At 35.8% G+C, this 23,181-nt stretch overlaps 1 protein-coding gene across 8 annotated transcripts in view; it reads right to left on the reverse strand.

Annotated features, from left to right (window-relative positions):
* ZBTB20 (zinc finger and BTB domain containing 20) overlaps positions 1–23,181 on the reverse strand; it is an 814,654-nt gene that overhangs the window by 240,214 nt on the left and 551,259 nt on the right. For 6 of the 8 annotated variants that reach the window (XM_047725317.1, XM_047725348.1, XM_047725382.1 and 3 more), the window contains one exon: positions 19,216–19,315. The exons of the other annotated variants lie outside the window; for them this stretch is intronic. The gene's annotated coding sequence lies outside the window, so the exon portion shown is untranslated. The remainder of the gene's footprint in view (positions 1–19,215; positions 19,316–23,181) is intronic. 8 annotated transcript variants of the gene reach the window in all.

The raw sequence follows: 23,181 nt of genomic DNA on the forward strand, positions 1-23,181 counted from the left end.
TTATAGTCTTCTCATCCTATAAATATTTCTACTCACGTCGAAAGTATTATTGGAGGGTGGGGTTGAATTTGCCCATGATTTTAATTTATAATACATTGGCAGTTACCTCCAAGTGACATCTGAGAGACAGCCTGGAGAATGGGCTATAGAAGATGAAATTCATAGAGGATGGTTGTTTTTCTCATTCCCAGAAGCACTTTGAACTGGAAAACTTCTACATGGAGATGAAATCCACAGAGCAGATTCATGGGTTCCATATTGGTTTCCTATTGCTGCTTATGGCTTACAAAACAGGAATGATTACAGTTCTGGAAGTCAGAAGTCCTTAAAGAAAGGTGCAGGACTGCATTCTTTTTGGAGACCCCACAGGAGACTCCCCCTTTCTGTCTTCTCCAGCTTCTAGACACAACCTGCATTCTGTGGCTCATGGCCCTTCTCCCATCTTCAGAGTCAGCAATGTCCCATCTTTCATCTCATTTTCTCTGAGATTCTGCTTCATCGTCACATCTTCTCTGACTCTGACCCTACTGCTTCCTTTTTCCTCTTTTAAGGACTGTTGTGATCATTTTAGGACCACCCAGATAATCTGGATCATCACCCATCTCAAGATCCTTAACTAACTTCTGCAAAGCCCCTTTAGTCATGTTAGGCAACATATTCACAGGTTCTGTGGATTAGGATGGGGAGGGTTGTTATCATGTTATCCCTGTCTAACAGGGATCAAAATCTTCCAGGTACCCAAATTTCAAATAGCAAGCAAGATAATATTTTATTTCTTTAAAGCTCATATCATGATAAACTACATAGAAGTATTCACATATACTCACATAATTTTTAAGAGATAGTAATTTATAACTCCCCAGTTTCCCTTCTGGCCCATTGGTATGGAAATCATAGTCTTAGTTTTTGTTTGCAGTCTTATTTTGCTCCTTTATCCAGTTTTAGTTAATCCTTAGATCCCAATTTGTTCTTTCTTTGCAGAATTCATACTATGTCTAGCCAAAGAATGATTAGTATGGCAAATTCTCTCAGCACTACCTTCTATCAACTCCAGGAATAAAAGATCCAGGTTTCTAGCCAAGAGCCAACCAGGTCGATGTTCCAGCATAGTTCATCACACCTTCCTTGTGCCCTTCCCCCGGGGCACCATGTATCTACAACCTGTCTCTATAGGCTCACCAGCATTTTCAGGTGTTCATGCAAATGACTACACCATGAGAAATCCCCTCTTTCAGCTCCTTGTTTGGATAAATGTAACTCAAATGTCTTCCTTCTCTCACCTAAAATATCTCCTTCCCTGACCTACATCTTCCCGTCCACTCCCTCCTGTGAGTATGAGCCTTCCACCACTAAAGCCTTAGCAGCACAGGCCCATCATGACAGCCTAACATCCTTGTCCTGCTGGAAACTATTCAGCATCCAGAGGACCATCTTTATGCTGATAACACTAAAATATAAAATAATGCCAACAGCTGGTGCTACAAATGGCTTTTAAAAACGATGTTCATTCACTAAAATTCCTCTTGCTACTTTTGACATGAAACACGCAGTCTCTAATTATTCTGATCAAGACGGTGAAATACAAAAACAAACTTTAATTGTGTTTAACAGATATTTAATCAGGACTCACTGAACTACAGATTAAAGCTGAAATTCATAAACCATAATTACCCGATTGTCGCAATCTTTTGGTCCACATTCTCCTTCCGTCTGGGCGTCTGGCACCTTGCCCCGAATTTCTTTTACTGTCTTCTCAGCTTCGTTACTGTTCATGTTTTCCAGCAGAGATTTAGCACAGATTACAAAATATCTGTTCTTGGCAACTTTCTTCATTAGCTTTTTTTCCCCTTGCAAAAAAGTTTATTTTTTTTCCTACCAGAGTAGCTGGAACAGGCATACGTTTAGGGTGCTTTTGTGACACAAACTAATTATATAGTTATCAGGAGATAATACGGTAGCGATAACTAGAGTTACTATAGTTATCACGTAGGTATCATGCAATTTCTCCAGTATGCCATGCGGTGTGTCCCCATCACCATGTAATTACCTCGTGTCACTACTGCATTGTTTTATGGAAAATGCTTTTCTCTCTCCCTAACAAAACCTTTCCACCACATTTGAAAAAAAAAAAAAAAATTAGAAGAAGTGGAATTCTTAGTTCTCATTTCTAGTACTGCTCATTCCCAGTAAGATGTCATACGAATTAAGAGAAACACCTGTCCTCTCTTAAAAATTTGGTTAAGGAGCAAATGGAGCAATTCTGTTTTCTTTTGTTTCGTTCCACCCAGGTGAGGAAGTAATTACCAATTTTATATATATATATATATATATATATATATATATATATATATATATATATACACACACACACACACACACTTTCTTTCTTTCTTTCTTTCTTTCCTTTCTTTCTTTCTTTCTTTCCTTTCTCTAAAAAACAAAGTAACAAACAAACAAACAAAAAAATACCAAAAACGCACACACACAAAAACACCCACCACCCCACCCCACCCTATTTACTTAGGATTCGTTTAGTCTGGCACTTCCCCCCTACTCTTTCCTTTCAAATCTCAGTCACTCACATTTGTTTTTTCCTCGAATTATGGTGTAAATCATTCTTAACAAGCTAGCTTGAAACTTGTCTCACTCAGTAGAAACATGTAACGCCACTGTAATTGAAACATGGAACTGCAAGCTTGAAACTCTTTCTAACTATTTTTTTGGGGCCGGTCTTCAGAAGGACACACAGAGCTTCCCTTGCAGTGCTATAACCCCTGTGTCACACAGTTAGGATAACATCACAGACCAAGGCAAGAGGATAAAGAGAAGGCTCTGGCAAAAGAAGAGGTGGGTGGTTCCTTTATTCCCCCCAGTTGGGCGGACAACCCTCTGAAGCAAGGACTGTAGTTCCAATTTATTTATCTCCAGTTGATGGCTTGAAGTCTGACCTCACAAAGACCTCTGGATGTGATATCCCACCTGAGAGCTCCAGTTTAAAACAGGATGGAGTGGCTTTGCAGCACAGATGAAAGCTGTTTCCAATTCTGCTTTTATTAGTCACCTCCCCATCTGATAACTGCCCATTCAGTTGTACACTTAACTCAAGTTGGGGTAAAAATCACCCCCAGATTTTGAAGGGCTGGAGAAATTGCTATTCCATCCTAGAGCATAGTTCTTCAATCACAGAGTTCCTCTAAATACAGTTGACAGCCTTTGAGATGCAAAATGCATCACTTTAATGTAGTAGAGGTCCCCTTCACTGCATTGCCAAATCTATTTAGCAGAATCTTCTTGGAATAATCTGTCCCTAGACCTGAGGATGCGCAGTGATTTTAAGCATTTTAAGCTAACGATAATGGTTAGTGCTGAGAACAGATGTACCTGGCTGTGATGTGATCTATTCCAGTAGGCTTTTATGAGCTGTTCATTCCTATTGACTTAGCATTTTATGTCTGTGCTTTTGCCTGGTGTGCTGGTTGCATAGGGGTGTCATGTGTGTATTTTCCTGATGCGTGATGGCTGCACAGGGGGCTGTGTGTATTTTCTCAGTGCAATGGCTACACAGGGTGTTGTGTGTGTGTTTGCCTGGAGTTATAGCTGCACGTGTTATTGTGTGACTCCTACCCCCATTTGATGCCTGCTCGCAGGGTCCTATGTGTATCTTTTTCCTAGTGTGATGGTTGCACGCGTTGCTCTGCTAATGATGGACATTTCTAGCAATTATCTATCTACAGGGTCCTGGGGAAAGAACTTCAGTAAAATCAATAAACAGTGCTAGACAGGCCCTTGTAAATATGAGATGACACCCCTGCATAAATGCCTTTTCCTACCATAGCATGTTAAAATCCAAGTGCTGTTACCTTATTGGCACTGGGATAAAATTTCTATGGTCTCTCCCTCTCTTTCATATATCACAGTCGTCTAAGGGAGTTTGAGATTATTGCTGTTTGGAGGGCTTTTACCCACGAATCCATCTAATGACACTTCTCACTACATTGTCCTATACATCACCTCTTACACTCCACCCTGACTTGCTCTGGTACAACAGCTGATGTTCGGAAAGTGAACGTGCCTTTCATTTATTCCTACAGTCTCACCAAGCCCTCCCTACATGCCCCCTACATCACGCGCACACCGCCCCCTCCCTCGCCTCTCTGTAGTCTCTGTATCCCTCCTGTGTTCACCCAATGGAACTGACAAAGGAACGAACCAATGAGGTTAAAGTCTTTTGAAACCCCTGGAATATAGATGAGCTGGGAGGCATCTGGAAACAAAACCAGACACTTGAAATCAAAGAGACAAGTAAATTACTATCCTAATCTAGGAAGAATAACTAAAGGTGTCAGTGGGGTTCCATTGATAGCACTTGGCCCTGGGCCAGAATGCCAAGGGTTCAAACTCCACACCAGCTTTGGGCTCAGGCCCAAGACTTGCCACTGCAGGGCGCAGCAGCATGTGCAGCAGTGTTAAAGGTGTCAGCCTTCTGCAGAGAGGTTAAGTCCAAGTCCTTCCTCCTGCTTGTCATTACGCCCCAGAGGGATGCTGAGATAAACCTAGCTTCCTCTTCAGTGCCTTTCTTAACGGGTCAGGCTGTGGAGGAGCTAGTACTCAGCAGCAGTATTCACTAATATCACTGTTGTATACTCACTGAAACCCCCCTTTTCTGATGAGACTGCCTAGGGAATTAAAGTATGTGCAAGAAAATCCAACTCCCCATCAGAAAACCTGATGTCTGGCCTAAAGATTCTTCCATCAATGCAAAGAGCTAAGTTTGGAAACCTAAAACCACGTGTCTAAATGAAAGGAAATGTTTTCATTGGAACAGCTTACATGTCTGGTACACTTGCATAAAAACTATTGCATAGCATTTTAGAGCTAAAATTGCTATAAAATGCTTAATACAGTAAGAATAATTATGAGATTTTGCACGCACAGCTGGTATACAACTAAAGTCTCAGCCACAGATTCAATGGAGCATGGGAAAACCATTTATAAAAATTCCTGGTATGCCAGTTTAACTCACCATCAACAGCCCATCAACACCTCCTCCACTCTTTAGGTGGAAGGGGAAGATATTTACCTATTAAATGCTTTATTTCTTCTTTCATGGATGTCGTTAATACTTGGATCAAGGAATTCTAGTTATTGCTTGACAGTAGCAATATAAATTATAACAGGACAAATGACCTGAACCCAAGGTTTCCTTCCCCCTGGGCACAAGGGTAACAAATACAGTAAATAATGAAGCAAAAGCCCAAATTATGACATCTACTTGTAGCACCCACTCCCCTTTTACTTCTTCCCTCTATCCCTTCACCTCTTCTTCTCTTCCCTCTTCTCTGAGATTCAAATCTCTTGGTGACTTTCTGGGTACTCTGGATCCCTCTGTGACAGCCTACCCAGCCCTGCCTTGGCCTAGGCAGTATCTCAAGGACAGAATTCTTCTTTCTCTTCCTCCAGTCAAATTATAATGGTTCTTTTTTTCTCCATTCCTTTTGGCTCCAATTAATAATCATTTGAAAGAAGCTAAAGTAGTTTGAACTTTCTGTGGTTAATTATAATTTAATATAGATTATTTCTTGATTAAAATAAAGTGAATTTAAGAGTCAAAGAAAGAATTTCTTTATTGAAGCCTCGTAGGATCTAAGGAAAATACCAGACAAGGTGAGAAGATTCTAATCAGAGGCACTGCTAGATACTCCACTGCACTGTCTTGGTCAAAAGTTGAGAAGCCACTGTAGATATATGGGAACCCCAGGGGGACTCTGCTAACACAAAGGCAACCTGGTACAATATGAACTGAATTGGACCAGAATCAGGAAACTGACGTTGGAGTACCAATCAACTTTGGGGAAATCATTCATTTCCTTCAGCTGGGAAATGAGGACCCTATACTAGCAAATCTCTATGATTCCTTGCAGATCTATGAAAGTCACGTCATGGCTCTCTGATTAAGGATCAGTTGGCTCTTCTGATTTTTCTGCTTTCTCCAGCCAAAATTAGAGGTTCTGAATAAAAAAGGCCAAGAGTAGTTCCACATGGAGCCCTCCTAGCTAAAGGAGTGTTGACACTCATAAGTAACTTTTAAGCTCTTTGCTTACTATTTGCATACGTACTTTTGAGCTGGCCCCTTTATGCTAGACAGATATTTTCTTAGCATTTGTTTCTCCCCGTGTATTAATTCAACCATTATTTATTGAGCATTTTCTATATATGAAATAGGGCTAGTCACTGATGATAGAATCGAACAAGATAGCTTCTCTGCTTCCTATGAAGCACAAATGAATCTACTGTTCTTGTCCATTTTTTCTCTCTCTCCTTCATTTCTATGCATAAACACATATATTTCTTAAACTACAAGGTTATTATAGAAAAAATGAGAGGAATTGGGTTTATGTAACCTGCACCCAGTCCAAAGTACTGTTTATCTTCAACAAAAGAATATGATAATAATTTGTATTAGAAAATTATAGTCATTCAAGTATGCACTTCGAAGGTATAAATGGTATTTCTCAACATGTGTTTTAAGGTCACTGATTTACATTAAGGACAACAATTTGGGTGGCAAGAAAATTATAAAGGTAAAACTATCTCTTCTGCAGATAAAATTCTGGGATAAAATCTGAGACTCCTGTAAATAGCCTCTGAGAACGTGAGAACACAGAATATTTTTGTTTGGTCTTTTTTCCTCGGCAGATTCAGGGGTCTTATCCCTTCAAACTTTCTTTCCTGAATTAATAATATTAACTTCCATTTGTTGAATACATATTACATTCCAGACATTTCCAATACACTATTTTATGTTAAGAAAGCGATGCTGCATGATAGATATTATTACCCTCACTTTACAGATATGAAAACTGAGGCTCAGGGAGGTGAAATAATTTGTCAAAGATCATACAGACAGTATGCAGAGTTGGGATTTAAACTTGGGTTTGTCTTTGAGCAAGGAGCTCCACAAGTATTTCTTGGTTCTACCAAGTCTAACATTATTTAAAAAAAAAAAAATAATCTTGCTTGAATGCTTTATTAGCAAATAAGGAAAACAGCCTTTATAGTCTTTCTTCACAATCATTCACTGCATTACAAATACTACAACGAAAATGGGAGATGGTTAAGGTTTTTCTTAGAAGGTCTGGCTACCTTTTCATATTATTTGGACTGACATGAATAATTAAATTTGGGGCTTTCAATCAAAGGAAAGGAATGAGCTATTTGCTATCTGAATACGTATTTGTTGTTAATTGATCAGACATGGATAAGGTGTATTATTACAACTATATTTGTGAGGTATGATTTATGTTGTTCTACCGCATATTACTCTGTGCTGTTTTTCATTTTCCTGCACTTTGGACTTTTTGTTTTGTTTTTATGAATTTAGTCACAGTTGGTTGTGTTTTGAACTTTGTAAAAATGTAATACTCAGAAAATTTAAAAAAGAAAAAGAAAATATTTTCAAAATGATGTCAAAATCAAATCTACTCTCACTAATTTGATTTGTAGGAAATGGAGAACAAAGTATTGCAAGCAGAATGCTTTTAAATACATCCTAATTACTTCAATGTGCAAATGCATTGACTAAATCAAAGCATGCATTTAACACTTTGCACTTCAATTGTGCTTATTCATCTAAGTTCTATAGGTAACAATTCCACAAGAAAAACAGGAGGTAAACCTCACTATGGCCAATCATTTTACAGTTATTGGAGGAAAATTACTGTTCTAAAGTTCAAGCTTACCTGTCAAGTCAGCTCAGTTTTGGACTAATGCAAAAGACCATTAGTCTAACTAATACAAAATAACAAATAATTTACTGTAGCTACTTAAGTTTTCCTGATTGAGTTTTTCTTTCATATTCTTCCCTTCTGCTTGCCATGGGGTAGGGCGAAGGAGTGGGGGTAGCAAAGCCACATAAGTATTCAGTAGGGTAAGTCCTGGGGAATGATGCCATAGGGCTGGAGGTGATATGCAACTGAGACTGGGATGGAGTCATGATGGCAGGGTTACCTAGAGTTTGGTCTGGGACCAGCTACACCAGAATCACTTGAGGAGGGTGTTAAAAAGACATACATCAAGGTCACACCCCAGAGCAAATCAACTGAATTAGTATGTCGAGGTGGAACTCAAAGATCTACTTTTTAAATGAACTTCCCAAGTAATTCCTCAGCTCTAAAGCCTGAAACACACTGGCATATGCACTTAAGCTCTCTGATTCTATATCCAGTGTGAGCCCTGCTGGTACACCTACCCTCTGTCCCAGTTGTCAAGATTCATGTGCAAGTACAACCAGCTGTCCTGGGAGGAATTAATTCTAGTAATAATAGCCCAAGGGCTTAGCCAGGCATGATGCTCTCTGATATGCAAGATCTCATCTACTCTCCAGCGCAAGGACTATGAAGTAAGCATTACTACTCTTCCCCTCTTTTAGATGAAGAAACTGAAATTCAGAGATTGAGAAGCTTATTGTGGGTTTCATACTAGTCATTGCAAGAGCTCTTAAGAACTTTAATACACTACTTTAATTCTTAGCCTTGTGCCTTGCAAAAAATATACATTTTTTAAAGATTTGCTCATTTATTTGAGAGAGAGAGAAATTCTTAAGGAGACTCCCTACCGAGCGTGAAGCCTGATGTGGGGCTCTATCCTAGGACCCTGAGATCAAGAGTCGGCCCCTTAACTGATCACTTAACCAGGAGCCACGAAACATATGTTCTTGAAAGACGTTTCCTATTGTAAAGGAACTTGCCTAGATGCTAGTTAGATTGGTTACATAATAATACTTAGGGTGCGAACATTTGAAACCAAGTTAACTTTTCCTTCATTTATCTTTACAGATACTAAAGTCATCTCAAGTAAGCTGCTAATCTTTCATTAGTTCATTCAACAACATGCACTTTGCCAGAACCTGAGGTAACAACGATAAGTAGGACATAACTTCTACCTTCACTGGAATTACCGATCTGAAAATGAGATGAGCTTGCGTATAAATAGTTCTGGACTAACGTGTAGTCAGTGGAGGCCTGAGTGGAGAGAAAGTGGTTCATTTTCCTGGCAGAAGGGAAAGAGGGTGCAGTCTGGAAATGTTTAGTTACTCCAGTACTTTGCCATTGGCTGGTGTAAAGAGTTTAGATTTTTAAAAAGTTTACATTTTTACTTAAACAGTTTTGTTAGAAAAGGAGTGGACAAAGTTACTTGTGTGTTTTTTTTTTAAATTTAAATTTTATTTTTTATAAACATATAATATATTTTTATCCCCAGGGGTACAGGTCTGTGAATCTCCAGGTTTACACACTTCACAGCACTCACCATACTTGTGTATTTTGAGCCAATAAAACTTTATCTGGTTCATTCTTTCTGGCATCTAACTGGGTTCTTTTTTGGCTAAGTTTTGTGTACAGAGCCAAGTAAGTTGTTATGTTTATTCATTCTTACACATAGTAGCCAAGATTCTATTCTTGAGATGGGTGTCTGATAAATTTTATCAGTAGTAGTTTATTCTACCACAAAAAGTGACTTTATGCTGACATAATGGCTGTGTCCTTTATTCCATTTTCATGTGTCTCAGTTACTCAAAATACTATTATTACTAGATTATGAGGTTTTTACAGGATGAGAAATTTAGAATTTAGAAGTTAAAAACAACTGAAAACATAAAGAGTGATCTAGACTTCTTTTATGATAATCTCATATACATGTGCATGTGCTTTGAGTATAGTAATGTCAGAACTGACTGACAGACTAAAGAAGATGAGTTCTAGAATGTCATGATAACCCGAGGCAAATGTACAAGGTTCCAAAAAAACCAACCAAACAAACAAAAAACCAGAGACTCTGCGAAGCACTGGGCAATAGAAACAATGTGGTCTGAGTCAGAAAATACATGCCATATCATATTCTATATGATATGATTCCAAAAATCTGTATCACAGACATTTCAAAAGCTTAATAAATTAGAAAAGCAAAGCATTTTAATTCCATTAAGGGGAGATAAATAATAAACATGTATTCATCTCTTAAATTGAATTAGCATGAAATTTGGAATTAATATTATTTAAATTATTTACTGTTTGCTTAAAATTTTTATTTTTCTAATTATTATAGTATTTTTAGAACATTTCAAAAGTTTAAGAAAAAGAAGAAATAAAATATCACTTAATTCCACCATACAGATGTTCACATTTTAATGTATTTCCTTTGATTGTAATCATATACTTTCAGTTTTTTTTTTTTAAGATTTTATCTATTTATTTGACAGAGAGAAATCACAAGTAGGCAGAGAGGCAGGCAGAGAGAGAGGAGGAAGCAGGCTCCCCGCTGAGCAGAAAGCCCGATGTGGGGCTCGAACCCAGGACCTGGGATCATGACCCGAGCCGAAGGCAGAGGCTCAACCCACTGAGCCACCCAGGCGCCCTTTATACTTTCAGTTTTTAAATTTAGGATAATGTTAGGTGTACAAGTTTCTTTTGGATCAGATATTTTCTGTTACATTATTTCATGAACAGAATGATATGTAATGTTATGTAATAATGTGCAATGGTATATATGCAATGATATCTATGGATGTCCCATAATTTGTTTAATAATTTCTCCAATGAAATATTTAGGATTTTTTAAATCTTTTTCCGCTTTTGTAAATGACATTGTGATGAACATCTTTATACATAAATCTCCGTCTAGAGTTTCTATCCCCGACAGATTTCTAGAAGTAAAATTACTAAGTCAAAAAGATACATTTTTAAAGAAAGTTTCTTGACAATATAATGCCATTTTATTTTGTGGAATTTCATGTCAATACATATCCCCACCATCACTATATGAGTGCCAGTTTAATTGCACAGGTGCTAGCATTGAGAAGTATTATTGTCATAAATAATGCCTTAAAGTGCTAGTGAGTTATACTTCTTCATATGTTTGTTCGACATTTGTATTTCCTCTTTTGTCATTTTTCTTTTCATAATCTTTTTATATTTTTTAAAACAAATATTTATCTCAATATCTTTTTTTTTTTTTTTTTTTTTTTTTTTTTGCTTCCACTCCATCTCTGATGTTATCACTACATTCTGGACTCTCCTTATCTCATCCTGAACCATGGCATCATTCTGCCTACCTTTATTGCAAATTTCTTCCATTCTGATTCATTCTATACACTGCTGCCAAATAGTACTTTTGAAAATATTGGGACGCCTGGGTGGCTCAGTTGGTTAAGCAGCTGCCTTCGGCTCGGGTCATGATCCCAGCGTCCTGGGATCGAGTCCCACATCGGGCTCCTTGCTTGGCGGGGAGCCTGCTTCTCCCTCTGCCTCTGCCTGCCATTCTGTCCACCTGTGCTCGCTCTCTCTCCCTCTCTCTCTGACAAATAAATAAAAAAAAAATAAAAAAAAAAAAAAGAAAATATCATGCTGCTTTTATCCAGATCAATAACCTACCGAAGTCCCAGTCATTTATCTATCAACTAAATTCAACTGCCTTATTCAGGAGAAAATTAATCTCATTCTTGGATATTTCCTTATGAATTCTGTTGAATAACCTAGGTTGTTGATGTATGGAGCCTATATACAGTTAAGTTTTTATATGTGGGTTTTTTATATAATAGAGAGATACAGACAGATACAATGCTGAATACTAGACATGAAAGTTGGAAGGGGCTTTTCAGAGCATCAAGTCCAACTCTTTATATTTATAAATAAACTGACTCAAAGTGTTCAATAAATTACTCAAGAGAATAGAACTAGTTAAGTGACAGAACTGGGATCAGAAACCAAGTCTCCTGATTCCCAGTTCCATGACTTTTAAATAGAGAATAATAAAAAACATTTTTACAATTTAAAGAATAGAAACAGCTAGGAAGGCAGTTTAAATTTCAATCTGTTCTAACATAGAAAAGATTGTTAAAATCATGCCACATAGGAAACTTGAGTGTTCTTATAAACACAAATATGCACTTCTTATAAATTGATCAAATGTGCCATTAAAATTTCCATAAAATTTGCACATCAGCAATGACCCAGTTTATACTAGTTTGCTTTTCTTCTTGTTAATCTACATTGTTTTATTTAATCTACTATGCTACAATAGAAGCATCATATTTTTTTTTAGCATGTTACAAATCATCATTAAGTTTCTTGTTAATATCTAGTGGTATTCAAAGGAAATCCAATTTTCTTAGCATCTTCTATAGTGAATTTCCTTTGACGATAATTGGGGATTTTAAGAACTATCCTTAAAAAATAAAGCAATAAGAACTACTTCAAAATTCTTCTATTTAAAGAGTAAACAACATGAAGTATTCTGGAAGAACACAGGCTATTAGCAATTGAATATGATGCAATTATTGATATTTAATCACTATTTCATTTCAAGAATCACACAGTATTTGGCAAATGAAACTTAAGGGTAGTTGCTGATGTGAGAATGGGAGTTGCCAGATATATTTATTATTTGTAAGGGCAAAGATGGAAGTAGCTATGAGTGGGACTAACTTGGATAGAAGCACATTGATTGCAAAGGGTTGATTCTTTGTGAACCAAACAAAGGCATGTGTTTGCCTAACAAAAGAACTGGAAGAAAGAGTACATATTAAATCGTACAGTGTCCCAACAGTTTATAAAATTGAAAGTTTAAATGAATAGATGGGTCACCTAGCAGGGGAGGAGACTTTAATGACATTTCAGCTATATTTTCTTTCTCTGTATGCATTTGTGTTTACAGAAAACAGGTACATCCTTTTCATACCCAACACATATTTACTAAGTACCTACTTTGCGTTATAAGCTCTCTACTACCCAAATAAGTGGTTTAACTTTTTGCGATTATCCTCTCTTACAGCTGTATTGTAAAACTAATAATAATCTATAACTGACCTAATGTATTATAACAAAAAAGGGAAACTGAATAGGAGGAGAAATGAAGAAATGGCAACCTAAATTTCTTATTTCATACAGCATACAATTTAATTAATGATGATAATTAAAGAAAACAGGACTGGATTTTTAAAAATAATAGTAATCATTATTTGAAGAATAAACTATACCTTCTGACTTCTAAATTTACTAGATTAATAACAAGTAGAACCATCATATATCAAAAGAGGAAGAAAAGAGAGAGAGGGAGAGAAAAAAAGAGGGGGGTAGAGACATGACCAAGGATATATAAAAACACAGACAATATACAATGACATTTCTGAGGTAGGACCAGATATATTTTTACAAGAATAAATATAGTTTAATTTATTGAAAATAAAACAGAAATGCCATTGCAGAGTTTTTTTTTTTTTTTTTTAAATACAAAATCTAAACATAGAGTAGTATTTTAAGAGCACTAGTTTTGGTAGTAGAGAAACGAGTTCAAATCTTACTTCTGCCATTGACTAGTTATAACCTCTTTCCTAAGGAGGAGTTTATTTAGCTTATTTGCTTCAATTTCCTAGTTTATAGTGTATAAAATAACTGGGAATAAAAATGGGAATAAAAATAACTGATTATAGAGAGGACAGAATAAGATAATATCTATAAAGTTCAGTGTCTAGTTCAACTAAACATTCAATCATAAGTGTTACTTATAATATTTGTTTTAAAATGATATACCTAAATAAAAGAGAGGTGAAATACAAAGGAGCGTCACTTAAGTTATACTGTTAACTAAAAAAACTGATACAGTATAAAATGAGAAAACTGAAGAAGCAGAGTGAAATTTAAAAAAGAAAGTGACCATCTTTACAAAGAAACTAAGAATAGCAAAGGGGGCTGAAGCTATAAGCCTGCTCAATCTAGACCCAGAAACACAGAGAGGTGGCTGGAAGTAATGAAGCCGAAAGGCTCCATATGAAATGGTGGACCTGAGCCTGGCTCACTACTTCAGCAAGAGGCTGCAATAAATTTGGCCAACTGCTACCTGGGGCAATAGCTTATAGACCTGTAGGCACTGAGAGATGGAAGGATAAAGACACCGATTCATGATCAAATACCCTTAAAGAGAAATGTGAAGGTACCCACTACAAAATTTGGATTGGGACTAGGAACCCAGGAATCCCAATAGAGGTAACAGCAAAGCCACTAGTGAAGGATGCATGCCAAGAAAAAAAAAAGAGGAAGAAAAAAAACAAGAGGCAAGTTAAAAAAAAAGCCTTATGACCCACCTTAACCTGCAAAACAAATTCTAAAACATAGCAAGAAATCTAATGATAAGAAAGTGACTAATAAAATTAATAATTAGAATATTCATACAGGTGAATTTGATTTTTATAAAATTGTCTGACAATGACCTCAACATGAATCTGTTTGTAATGCTCAGAGACAAAGAGATCATACCGTAAAAGAATAAGAATTATTAAATACAACAGAGAGTAGTAAGATAAGAATAGTTGAAATGAAGAACCAATCAGAAATCTTAAAAATAAAAAATATGTTCAATGAGAATAAAATGAAATAGGATAATTTAAGATTGGGCAATTTCAAGGAGAGTATTAGTGAGTTGGAAGGTAATATTAAGGAATGCACTCAAAAAAATCACAGACAGTAAAATATATCTTTAGAAAATGAAAGAGCAATTGAAATATGTAAATTGACTAGGAAACACCAATATATCTTATAAAATCCCTGAAGAAAATGGAGGTAATAACAAAGAAACAATAAAGGAAAAGATAGTAACAGAATTTTCTAGCATTAGAGTCCTGAGGTTAGAAAGTATAACTTGACTTTCTTGACTGATAATTCAAGATAAATCCATATCTAGACACATTTGAGAGAAACTATAAGACATCAAGGATATAGAAAAACTTTTAAAAGTCACCAGGGGGAAAAAGCAGACTACTACAAAGAGATGAAAACTAGATTGATAGCAGATTCCTCTTAAGTAATGATAGTTGAAGAACAATTGTGTAAGATTAATTGATTAATATCCTCAACTGCTGAGCAAAAATACCCAGATAAATTGCTATTTAAAATAATGATAAAATAAAAACATTTTTAGATATATAAAAAGAGTATACTCCCCAGGGTTCTCCAAAGAATTACTATAAGATGTAATTCAACAAGGAAGAAAAGTGAACCCAGAAAGAAAGTCATATCATCCAAGAATAAGGTAGACATAGCAATAGCTAAAATATATGAGTAAATATAATTAGGCATTTACTATAAAAATCAATGATAACCACTTTTGTCTAGTTTAAACAAATATGTAAAGCTAAAAACTTCATTCAATAATTAGAACAGATTGCATATTAGTAGATAAAACATGCTAGGCACTTTTTTTACATTAAGGAGAAAGCCAGAAATACTAGAAGGTGGATTCTTTTTTATTAGAAAATAGATAGTTAGGTATACATATAAAAAATTTAATATGAGTACTAGAGAAATAGATAAGCCACCTACAAATTTCAAGTCAGCAGGAAAATCCACGTCCAGGTCACAAAAAAAAAACCAACAAATTTTTAACTGAACCCATATAAAACACATCCTCTCATTATAATGCAATTAAACTCTGGATCAATAATAAAAATAGAGTAAGTTTAAGTTTAGAAAGTAAAAACATACACTTTAACCCAAGGGTTAAAAATAAATCAAGCAGACATTGCAAAATATTTAAAACTGAACAAAACTACATACCAAAACAAGCTATGCAGCTAATGAAAAACTTGGAAGAAAACGTAGAGAGTAAAATTCATCTTTGAAAATAAGAAAAAGCACTGAAAATAAATGAGTAATAATTTAACACAGGAATCTAGAGAAAGAAAAATGGTCTAAACTATTAAGAAAGTAGACTGAAGAAAATAATCTTGATAAAAGCACAAAGTAATGATACGTAATACAAAGACACAATAAAGTAGATAAAATAAAAGACAGGTTTTAAAAAAGTAAGTGAAACAGAAAAATGTCTAACAATGAGTAAGGAAAAAGGCTCAGATATATAATATTAGGAATAAGAGGGGGCATATTAAAAATAAAATTAACAATCATGAGAGCATTATGAACTATTTTATGCAAATAAGTTTGAAAGTATAGATTAACTGTTAATTATATATCTTAAAAAAACTTATTAAAATTGACTTAAGATGAAATAGAACACTTGAATAACCAATAACCATGGAAGAAATTGAATTGATAATCATAAGTCCACCCTACTCTACCTTCCCACTATGGACAGAAAATACCAGGTCCAGATGATTTTTCAGGCAAGTTTAACAACATTTTCAGAGTAGGCAATCCCTATTAATATGACTACTATTTCAGAAACAGAGAAAAAAAAAGAAAGGAATGAAAGTTGCTCAACTTATTTTATGTGGCTAATATCACCATGACATCAAAACTCTACAGTAACAGTTTAAGAAAGGAAAATTAAAGACTAATCTCCCTGTACAAACATATTACATAAAATACCAGCAAATTAAACTCAACAGTAGGTTAAAAAACACATCAGGACCGAGTAAAGTTTTGTTCCAGGAATGTAAGAAAAGTTTAATATCCGGAAATGTATTAATATCCTATAAAATATTACCATATTAATGGGTAATTTTATCATATTATTGATGTAGAAAATGTACTGGATAAAATTTGACTAGTATTCCTGATTAAAAATGCACTGCAAACTATAAATAGATGCTGGAAACTTTCTTAACTCAATAATTTCAATTTATTCTCCAAATTACCATTAAAGTAAGAAACAGAACAGATATTCATAATATCATTGCTTTAATTCAGTACTCTATAGAGGCCTCAGTCATGCAATATGACAGGAAAAAGAAACTGAACACTTAAGAATTAGAATTTAAGAGAAAAGCTGTCATTATTTACAGATATACATGCCTAAGTAAAAAAATCTAAGAGAATTTTCAGTTTAGTTATTAGAACTAATAAAGTTCAGCAAAGTTGCAAAATATACACCAATAATGACTAATAAACAATGAAACAGAAAACAGACTCTATCCATAAACGAACAAAAATCTAAGTAATACGAGAAGAAAGCTAACAAAATAGGTTCTAGCAAGGCCTTTATGGTAAAACTTATAAAACATTACTAAAGAATATGAGGAAGATCTGATTTAGTAGAGGAATATAGTCTGTTAATGGGTAGAAAGACATAATTTTATAAAAATGTCAATTCTCCCCCAGATTATTCTCTGAAGTTGATATAATTGCAAATAAAATTCAGCAAGGCTTTTGTAAAACTTGACCAACTAATCCTAAATTTATCCTGAATAGCAAAAGGCAAGGGAGCCAAGAGAATTTTAAAGAACATGGTAGAGAGATTTGTCTTACAGATAGCAAGAATACTATAAAGTTATGATAATTAAGGCACTGTGGTGTTAGCACAAGAATAGAGAAACAGTTTATTGGTTGAAATAAAGATCCTGAAAAAAAAAATTAATGTAGGCAAGAGATGGCATTATGAATTAGTGGGTAAGAATGGCTAACTTATTAAATGGTGCTGGGATAACAGGGTTATCCATGAAAAAAGAAGAAAATAGGGTACATGTAAGATATGACATACAAAAATAAATGCCAAGAAGTTTAGAGATTTAAATGTAAAAGGCCAAACTTCTAAACTGTTAGAAGAAAATAAAGGAATGAAGAAAATAAAAGAAAGTTGTCATACGGAAGCATTCATTGATTGATTCCATATGTCATATGGAAGGATTTCTAAATTGCAAAAATGCACTATATACATTATATATATATATATATATATATATATATATATATATATAATATATATTTTTTAAATGTAGGTTCCATACATAGCATGGGGCTTGAACTCACTACCCTGAGATCGAGACTTGCATTCTTTACTGACTGAGTCAGTCAGATGCCCCAGCACAAACTATAAAAGTTAAAATATCAATAACTTAAGTGCTTTAAAATTGGAAACTTCTCCAAAATAAGCTACTACAGACATAGATTAGGAAAATATATGTGTAAGCCCTATTGCCCAAAGAACGAGAATCCAGAATATTACAACCAAAACCAAAACCAAAACCTAAACTGCTCCAAATTAACAACAGCAAAACAAATAACCTAACAGAATGATGGGTAAAGATACAAACGGGCAACACACAAAAGAAATCCCAATGGTTTATAAGTAAAAAAAATTTTTTTTAAAATGAGATATTATTTAATACCTATCAAATTGAGAAAAAATTTAAAAGTCTAGCCATCCCAAATGTTATGAAGTATGTGGAGAAGTTCTCACAGATGGCTAATGAGAATATAAATTGCTACTACCACTTTGGAGAGAAATTTTACATTCCTAGTGAAATTGAAAATGCACGTTTCCTATAGTTAGGCAATTCCTCCTACATGTAAAAACATGTATAAAAATGTTAACTGCAGTATTAGTTGTGATTGGGAAATACAAAAAATAGCATCTAACAATGAGAGACTCAACAAATTTCTACAGTAGAATATACTTTATAGAAGCCATATAATGGCTTATGGCTTATGTAAAACTAGTTCATAATGACAGAGGTCAGAATAGTTTTGCTTTTTTTTTTTTTTTTTTTTTTTAATTTTTTGTTAAAGGTTTGGAGAATATCACACTCAAGAAGGCACAAGGGACTCTTCCTGGGTATGGTGAATGTTGTGTATCTTAGATTGGGTGTTGTCACATGGATATATACTTACATAAAAGCTCATCGAGCTATATACTTAATTTGTGTCTATCACTTTCTGTAACTTAGAATAACAAAAGATAAAAAACAGGTTTAGAAATAAGTGTGCCAAATATTTGTTTAACTTGGGTGTGGATTCTTGTGTGTTCACATTATTCTTTCTATTTTTATGGGCCTAAAGTATTTTAGTTTAAAACAACTGATAAGACAAACTACTGCTTTTCCTAACTAGAATTAATCAAGGTGAAAGAAAGCTCTAGTGTCTCCTTCTTTTCACTGTCCCTGACAATAGATCCCAGGACTCCAGGAATCAGCAAACACTTCACAGCCAAACATACTTACAGAGTGTTTTGTCAAAGCAAAAGCAAAAGTTTCCATTCAGCTCCTGACTACATGTAGAATCTAGGCTTTCTGAAGTGAGTGACCAGCAGCATATGTTGTTGATATGATGCGACCAATGCACAGAGATCATCTAGTCAGGTTTTCAAAAGATGAAGCGGGGGGTGCCTTGCCAAGGACTTTTCTGATACGAATCAACAGGTGGTTTGGCATCAACACTGCTATTTGCTCGTGCGTTTCACCTCTGGTTTCAGAAAAGAAAAAAGAGACGATACCTTTTCAATGCTGTATTTCAAGTCGACCATATGGAAGGCAAGGTTTTATTCCAGCCAATTCTCTTTCTCTCAAAGCGTGGAGGAAAAGTGCCAGCCACTGCTACTCTCGTCACCAGCCACGGTACAGATGTTTGGAAAATGCAAAAACGGAGAAATGAAACAAAAAGAAAACCCTCAAAAATAAAGTTTTGCATAAATGAAAAATAGAGTATATAATTATCATGGCTGCAAAAAGGTAAATGCATTTTTTATTTTCCCCTTGTGCTAAACTAAGAGCCAAGATAAACAAAAACATTGATGTTTTAACTTAGTGTTTTGTTGAAACTGACAAGGACCAACTAGAAAATGGCTAAAGGTGGGAATAAAAACCAGATTTCTTTTAATCTGATAAAAGATTTTTTTTTATCTCCAAGAATGTTAGAATATGACCTACTTAAATGAATACTTACTAAAGGAACAGACCCATTTAAAAATATATGTTTTCAGGTGCCAAAATGGGAATGGGGAAAGTGTTTCTTTGAAATTTTATAAGAGAAAAATCTTAATTGAAATTGTAATGGTTCCTTATGAGACTCAGATAAAATACAGCTTAGGAATAAATGTCTTGAAACTATTCAAACGTATATATCCCTAAACTGGCTTGGCCAGGAAGCAACCCCCATTATTCCAAAAACAAATGCCCTATTAGACTTAAGTACATCAATGTAAGTTATTCAAATGAGACTGTTTGTTTGAAAGAAATTTTGAGGCCCAGCTCTGCCACAAACTTGTTTTTCTTTGTTTATGTTATTAAACATCTTAGGGTCTCTGTATCCACATATTAAGCGTGAGTGTGATACAAAGTCATCGACTATCATCGAGCTCCTTTCCAGCCCTAAAACCCTATGAATCTAATGAAATTACTCTAGCATTAGAATTTTTTTCTCTTGTCCTTCCTTTATTAAAATAAATAGACAAACAATCATGTAAGTAAGTAAATACATACTAAAAATACATACACATACACTAATCAGCTATCCCTCAGACTAGAAAGAGAGAACATTTTTTTATTGTTGGTGCCATTATCTATTCCCTAATGCGTATTTAAAAAGAGAGTTCCCATTAAAAAAAAGACTTTTATTTTTTCCTGAATTAAAAATAGCATATTATTTCTTTGCCATTTAAGTTCTATTAAAAATATAAAACACAAAATCATTACAGAAATCCTATCAAGAACTTTAAAAAGAAAGAAAAAGTCACTGGAACTCCATTTAAATTTCAAATAGTTCATTTACATGTGTTCTTTTACAGAAAATATAAGTGCCCTGCCTCAAACTACTTTCACCTCCTTTTCCAGGGGTAATATCCTTAACTGTGGAAAACACAGGACCCTCTCTCATACCCTTCCCACCTGTCTTATGAGGTGGTAACAAAGCGGAGGTATAGATTGCAGAGTGAGATATTTGGGATGGGAGTAGAGCATTTCCTCTGGGAGACAGTACTGTGGTCAGTTTGCCAAATCGAAAAGCAAGGTAAGTCCTGTCACTACTTTGGCAAGAAATATGGGTTCTCACGGCTGAACTATGATAACGATTTTTACACAAGACTTTTAAAAATGAAAGCACCTGAGGCAACAGCAGAAAATAAGTCTGAGAATGCAAGGTTTTCTCGTCGATATTTAAGCCAGACAAGACAGTATCAATGAACCTTTAACAGAGGGTCTAAAAAAAATACAGGGCACCTGACACCTTGATGAGTAAGAGACGCTCAGCTTTATGAAAGGCCAGAGTCTTAGGGCGAAGGCTCCATTGTTCCCAGTGCTGATATGCCCATGGCACCAGTGGAGGCAGAATAATCTGGCCCAACAGGCCAGGCTCCTGTTACAGGCTCTAGCTTAGCTCTGCATGCAGATAAGCCTGGGACCCACCACACTGCACACTCCAGGAACACCAAGGGTGGGTCCCCAAGGGAGGAGGGCTACTCAAACAGCAAGGCAAGAATTGGAAGTTGCACAGCGTATGAGCACTCCCTGCTGGCAGCTGAGGTTGGAGATGAAGCGGTAGTGTCTTAGAGAGGGCTGTCGAAGGTTTCTGTGAGGAGGCCAATGGACCTACCTGACTTTTCAGGGACAAGAGCATGGCTCTGACAAGGTAAAGAGGGATCCAGATGCTATCCTGAATGAGGAGGAGGTTAGGAAAGAGGCTGCTGATGGGAGGAACTTCAAGAACTGGCAAAAATGAGGTCTGAAGCTGGTATACACTTTTCATTAACTTTCCCAGCTATTAACATTTTATAAAGCATATACAGGTCCCCCCACGTGTGTGGAGAATGAAGGAGGTACAGCAGAAAATGAATTTCTGTGCAGCTCCCTTTATTCCAGCAAGAGAGTCCTTGGGACAGTGGAATGTGTTTGCAATGTTTATGTTTTACTGGGAAATCTTATCCATAGCCCAAAGGGAATTGCCTGGTGCGTCCCCTATTCCGAGGTGCCCACGTTCCAAAAAGGTGGTCCCTGTTTATCTGTACGGCCTAGGGCAGCAATACTGGTATCTCCCTAGTGCTCTGTTCTGTTCGGGTTCTTCTGTAGGAGAAGATGAAGGTCAAGATGGCAGCCTGTTAAAAGCAGCAGTATTTCAGTTGCAGGAATAACTTGCTTGTCATCAACTTGTTAATGCAATAGTCAAACATTTCTTTGACATGTACAGTATCAGCTAACTTCAGCAGATAAAGGGTCTAGAACAGGAAGATGCTGCAGATGCTTTAGCTCCGAGGAAGGCTTAGCAGAGCCAAAACGTCAGCAGGGCCTGTTTGTTCCATCCTTTCCATCGGGCTCTGTGAAAGAAATGTTAGATTACTGCAATGACAAGTTTGTGACAAGCAAGTCATTTGTGCAACTGGTGCGCTCCTGTTTTTATCTGTTTACCATTCAGACTTGTGAATGCCATTTCAAGCACTTACAGGATTTCTGGCTCCCATTAAGGGGAAATGGTTCCTCCATGTTTAGAATTTTCTGCCTCAAAGAGAATTACTAAGCAATTATTTATTCCTGTGGTCACAGTGTCACACAAAAGCACTCTTGAGTTGTTTAGTTGGACTCTGAATCATGAAATGGAGTCCTGCAGACTGGATAGCTTGGAGCATCAGAAATTTCTCGTCTAGTTTATTGGAATGACTACAAAGCAAGCCTGTAAGAGTCAATAAAATTGCGGCCAGCTTGAAATACCTTGCTCTTTTGCTCCGAGATCATATATCAAGGCCATATGCTTCAAGGCACATAAATTCACTTGTAATGAGTGGATCCTGAGAAGCCAAGGCCTGACTATGTCACAGACACTGACATGTGATCTAACATATGATAGTTTTGGTGACAAGGACTGCTTTAATTGTTGAGAAGGGAACTTACATAGCTTTCTCCTTGTATTCTGTGGGTAATCACAGGGCCAATCCAAATCCAGAAAACATTTTAAGCATGTGGTTAAAAAAAAAGTAATATAATATAAAATTTACTGGGGATCATCTTCTCTAGGCTGACTTTTTCTCAGTAAATGGAGACCCTGGCAGATTTTAGGTCAAGATTTCAAGACTGATTCATTTGATTCATCATCTGAGATCACGGAGTGACTTTTGGTGAGTCATTTTAACCTCTTAGGAAGAGGGGTAAAATAATAATACCTTGCTCACTCAACGTGAATTGGGCTCAGGGTCAATATTATCAGAGATGAAGAGTACCTTCAGAGTTCAAGAACAAGAATAGTATTTCCTAAAAGCCACGTATTTTTTATGATTTAAAATATCTGCACACTGTTAGTACTGAATTTATGAATAATTACAGGTAGACTTTTCAAAGAACACAGAAGCATGAAGTTTTGAAGCAGAGAGAATACCACAGTATCTGGAGAGGTAGGTCAAAGCTGAAATAGTGTGGAATGTCAAGGACCAGACGGAAAGTTATGACGTAGAATGAGGCAGAGCTTGGTATAGGCGACC

This window comes from Lutra lutra, chromosome 1 (genome assembly GCF_902655055.1).
Source record: "Lutra lutra chromosome 1, mLutLut1.2, whole genome shotgun sequence".
Lineage (NCBI taxonomy): Eukaryota > Metazoa > Chordata > Mammalia > Carnivora > Mustelidae > Lutra > Lutra lutra.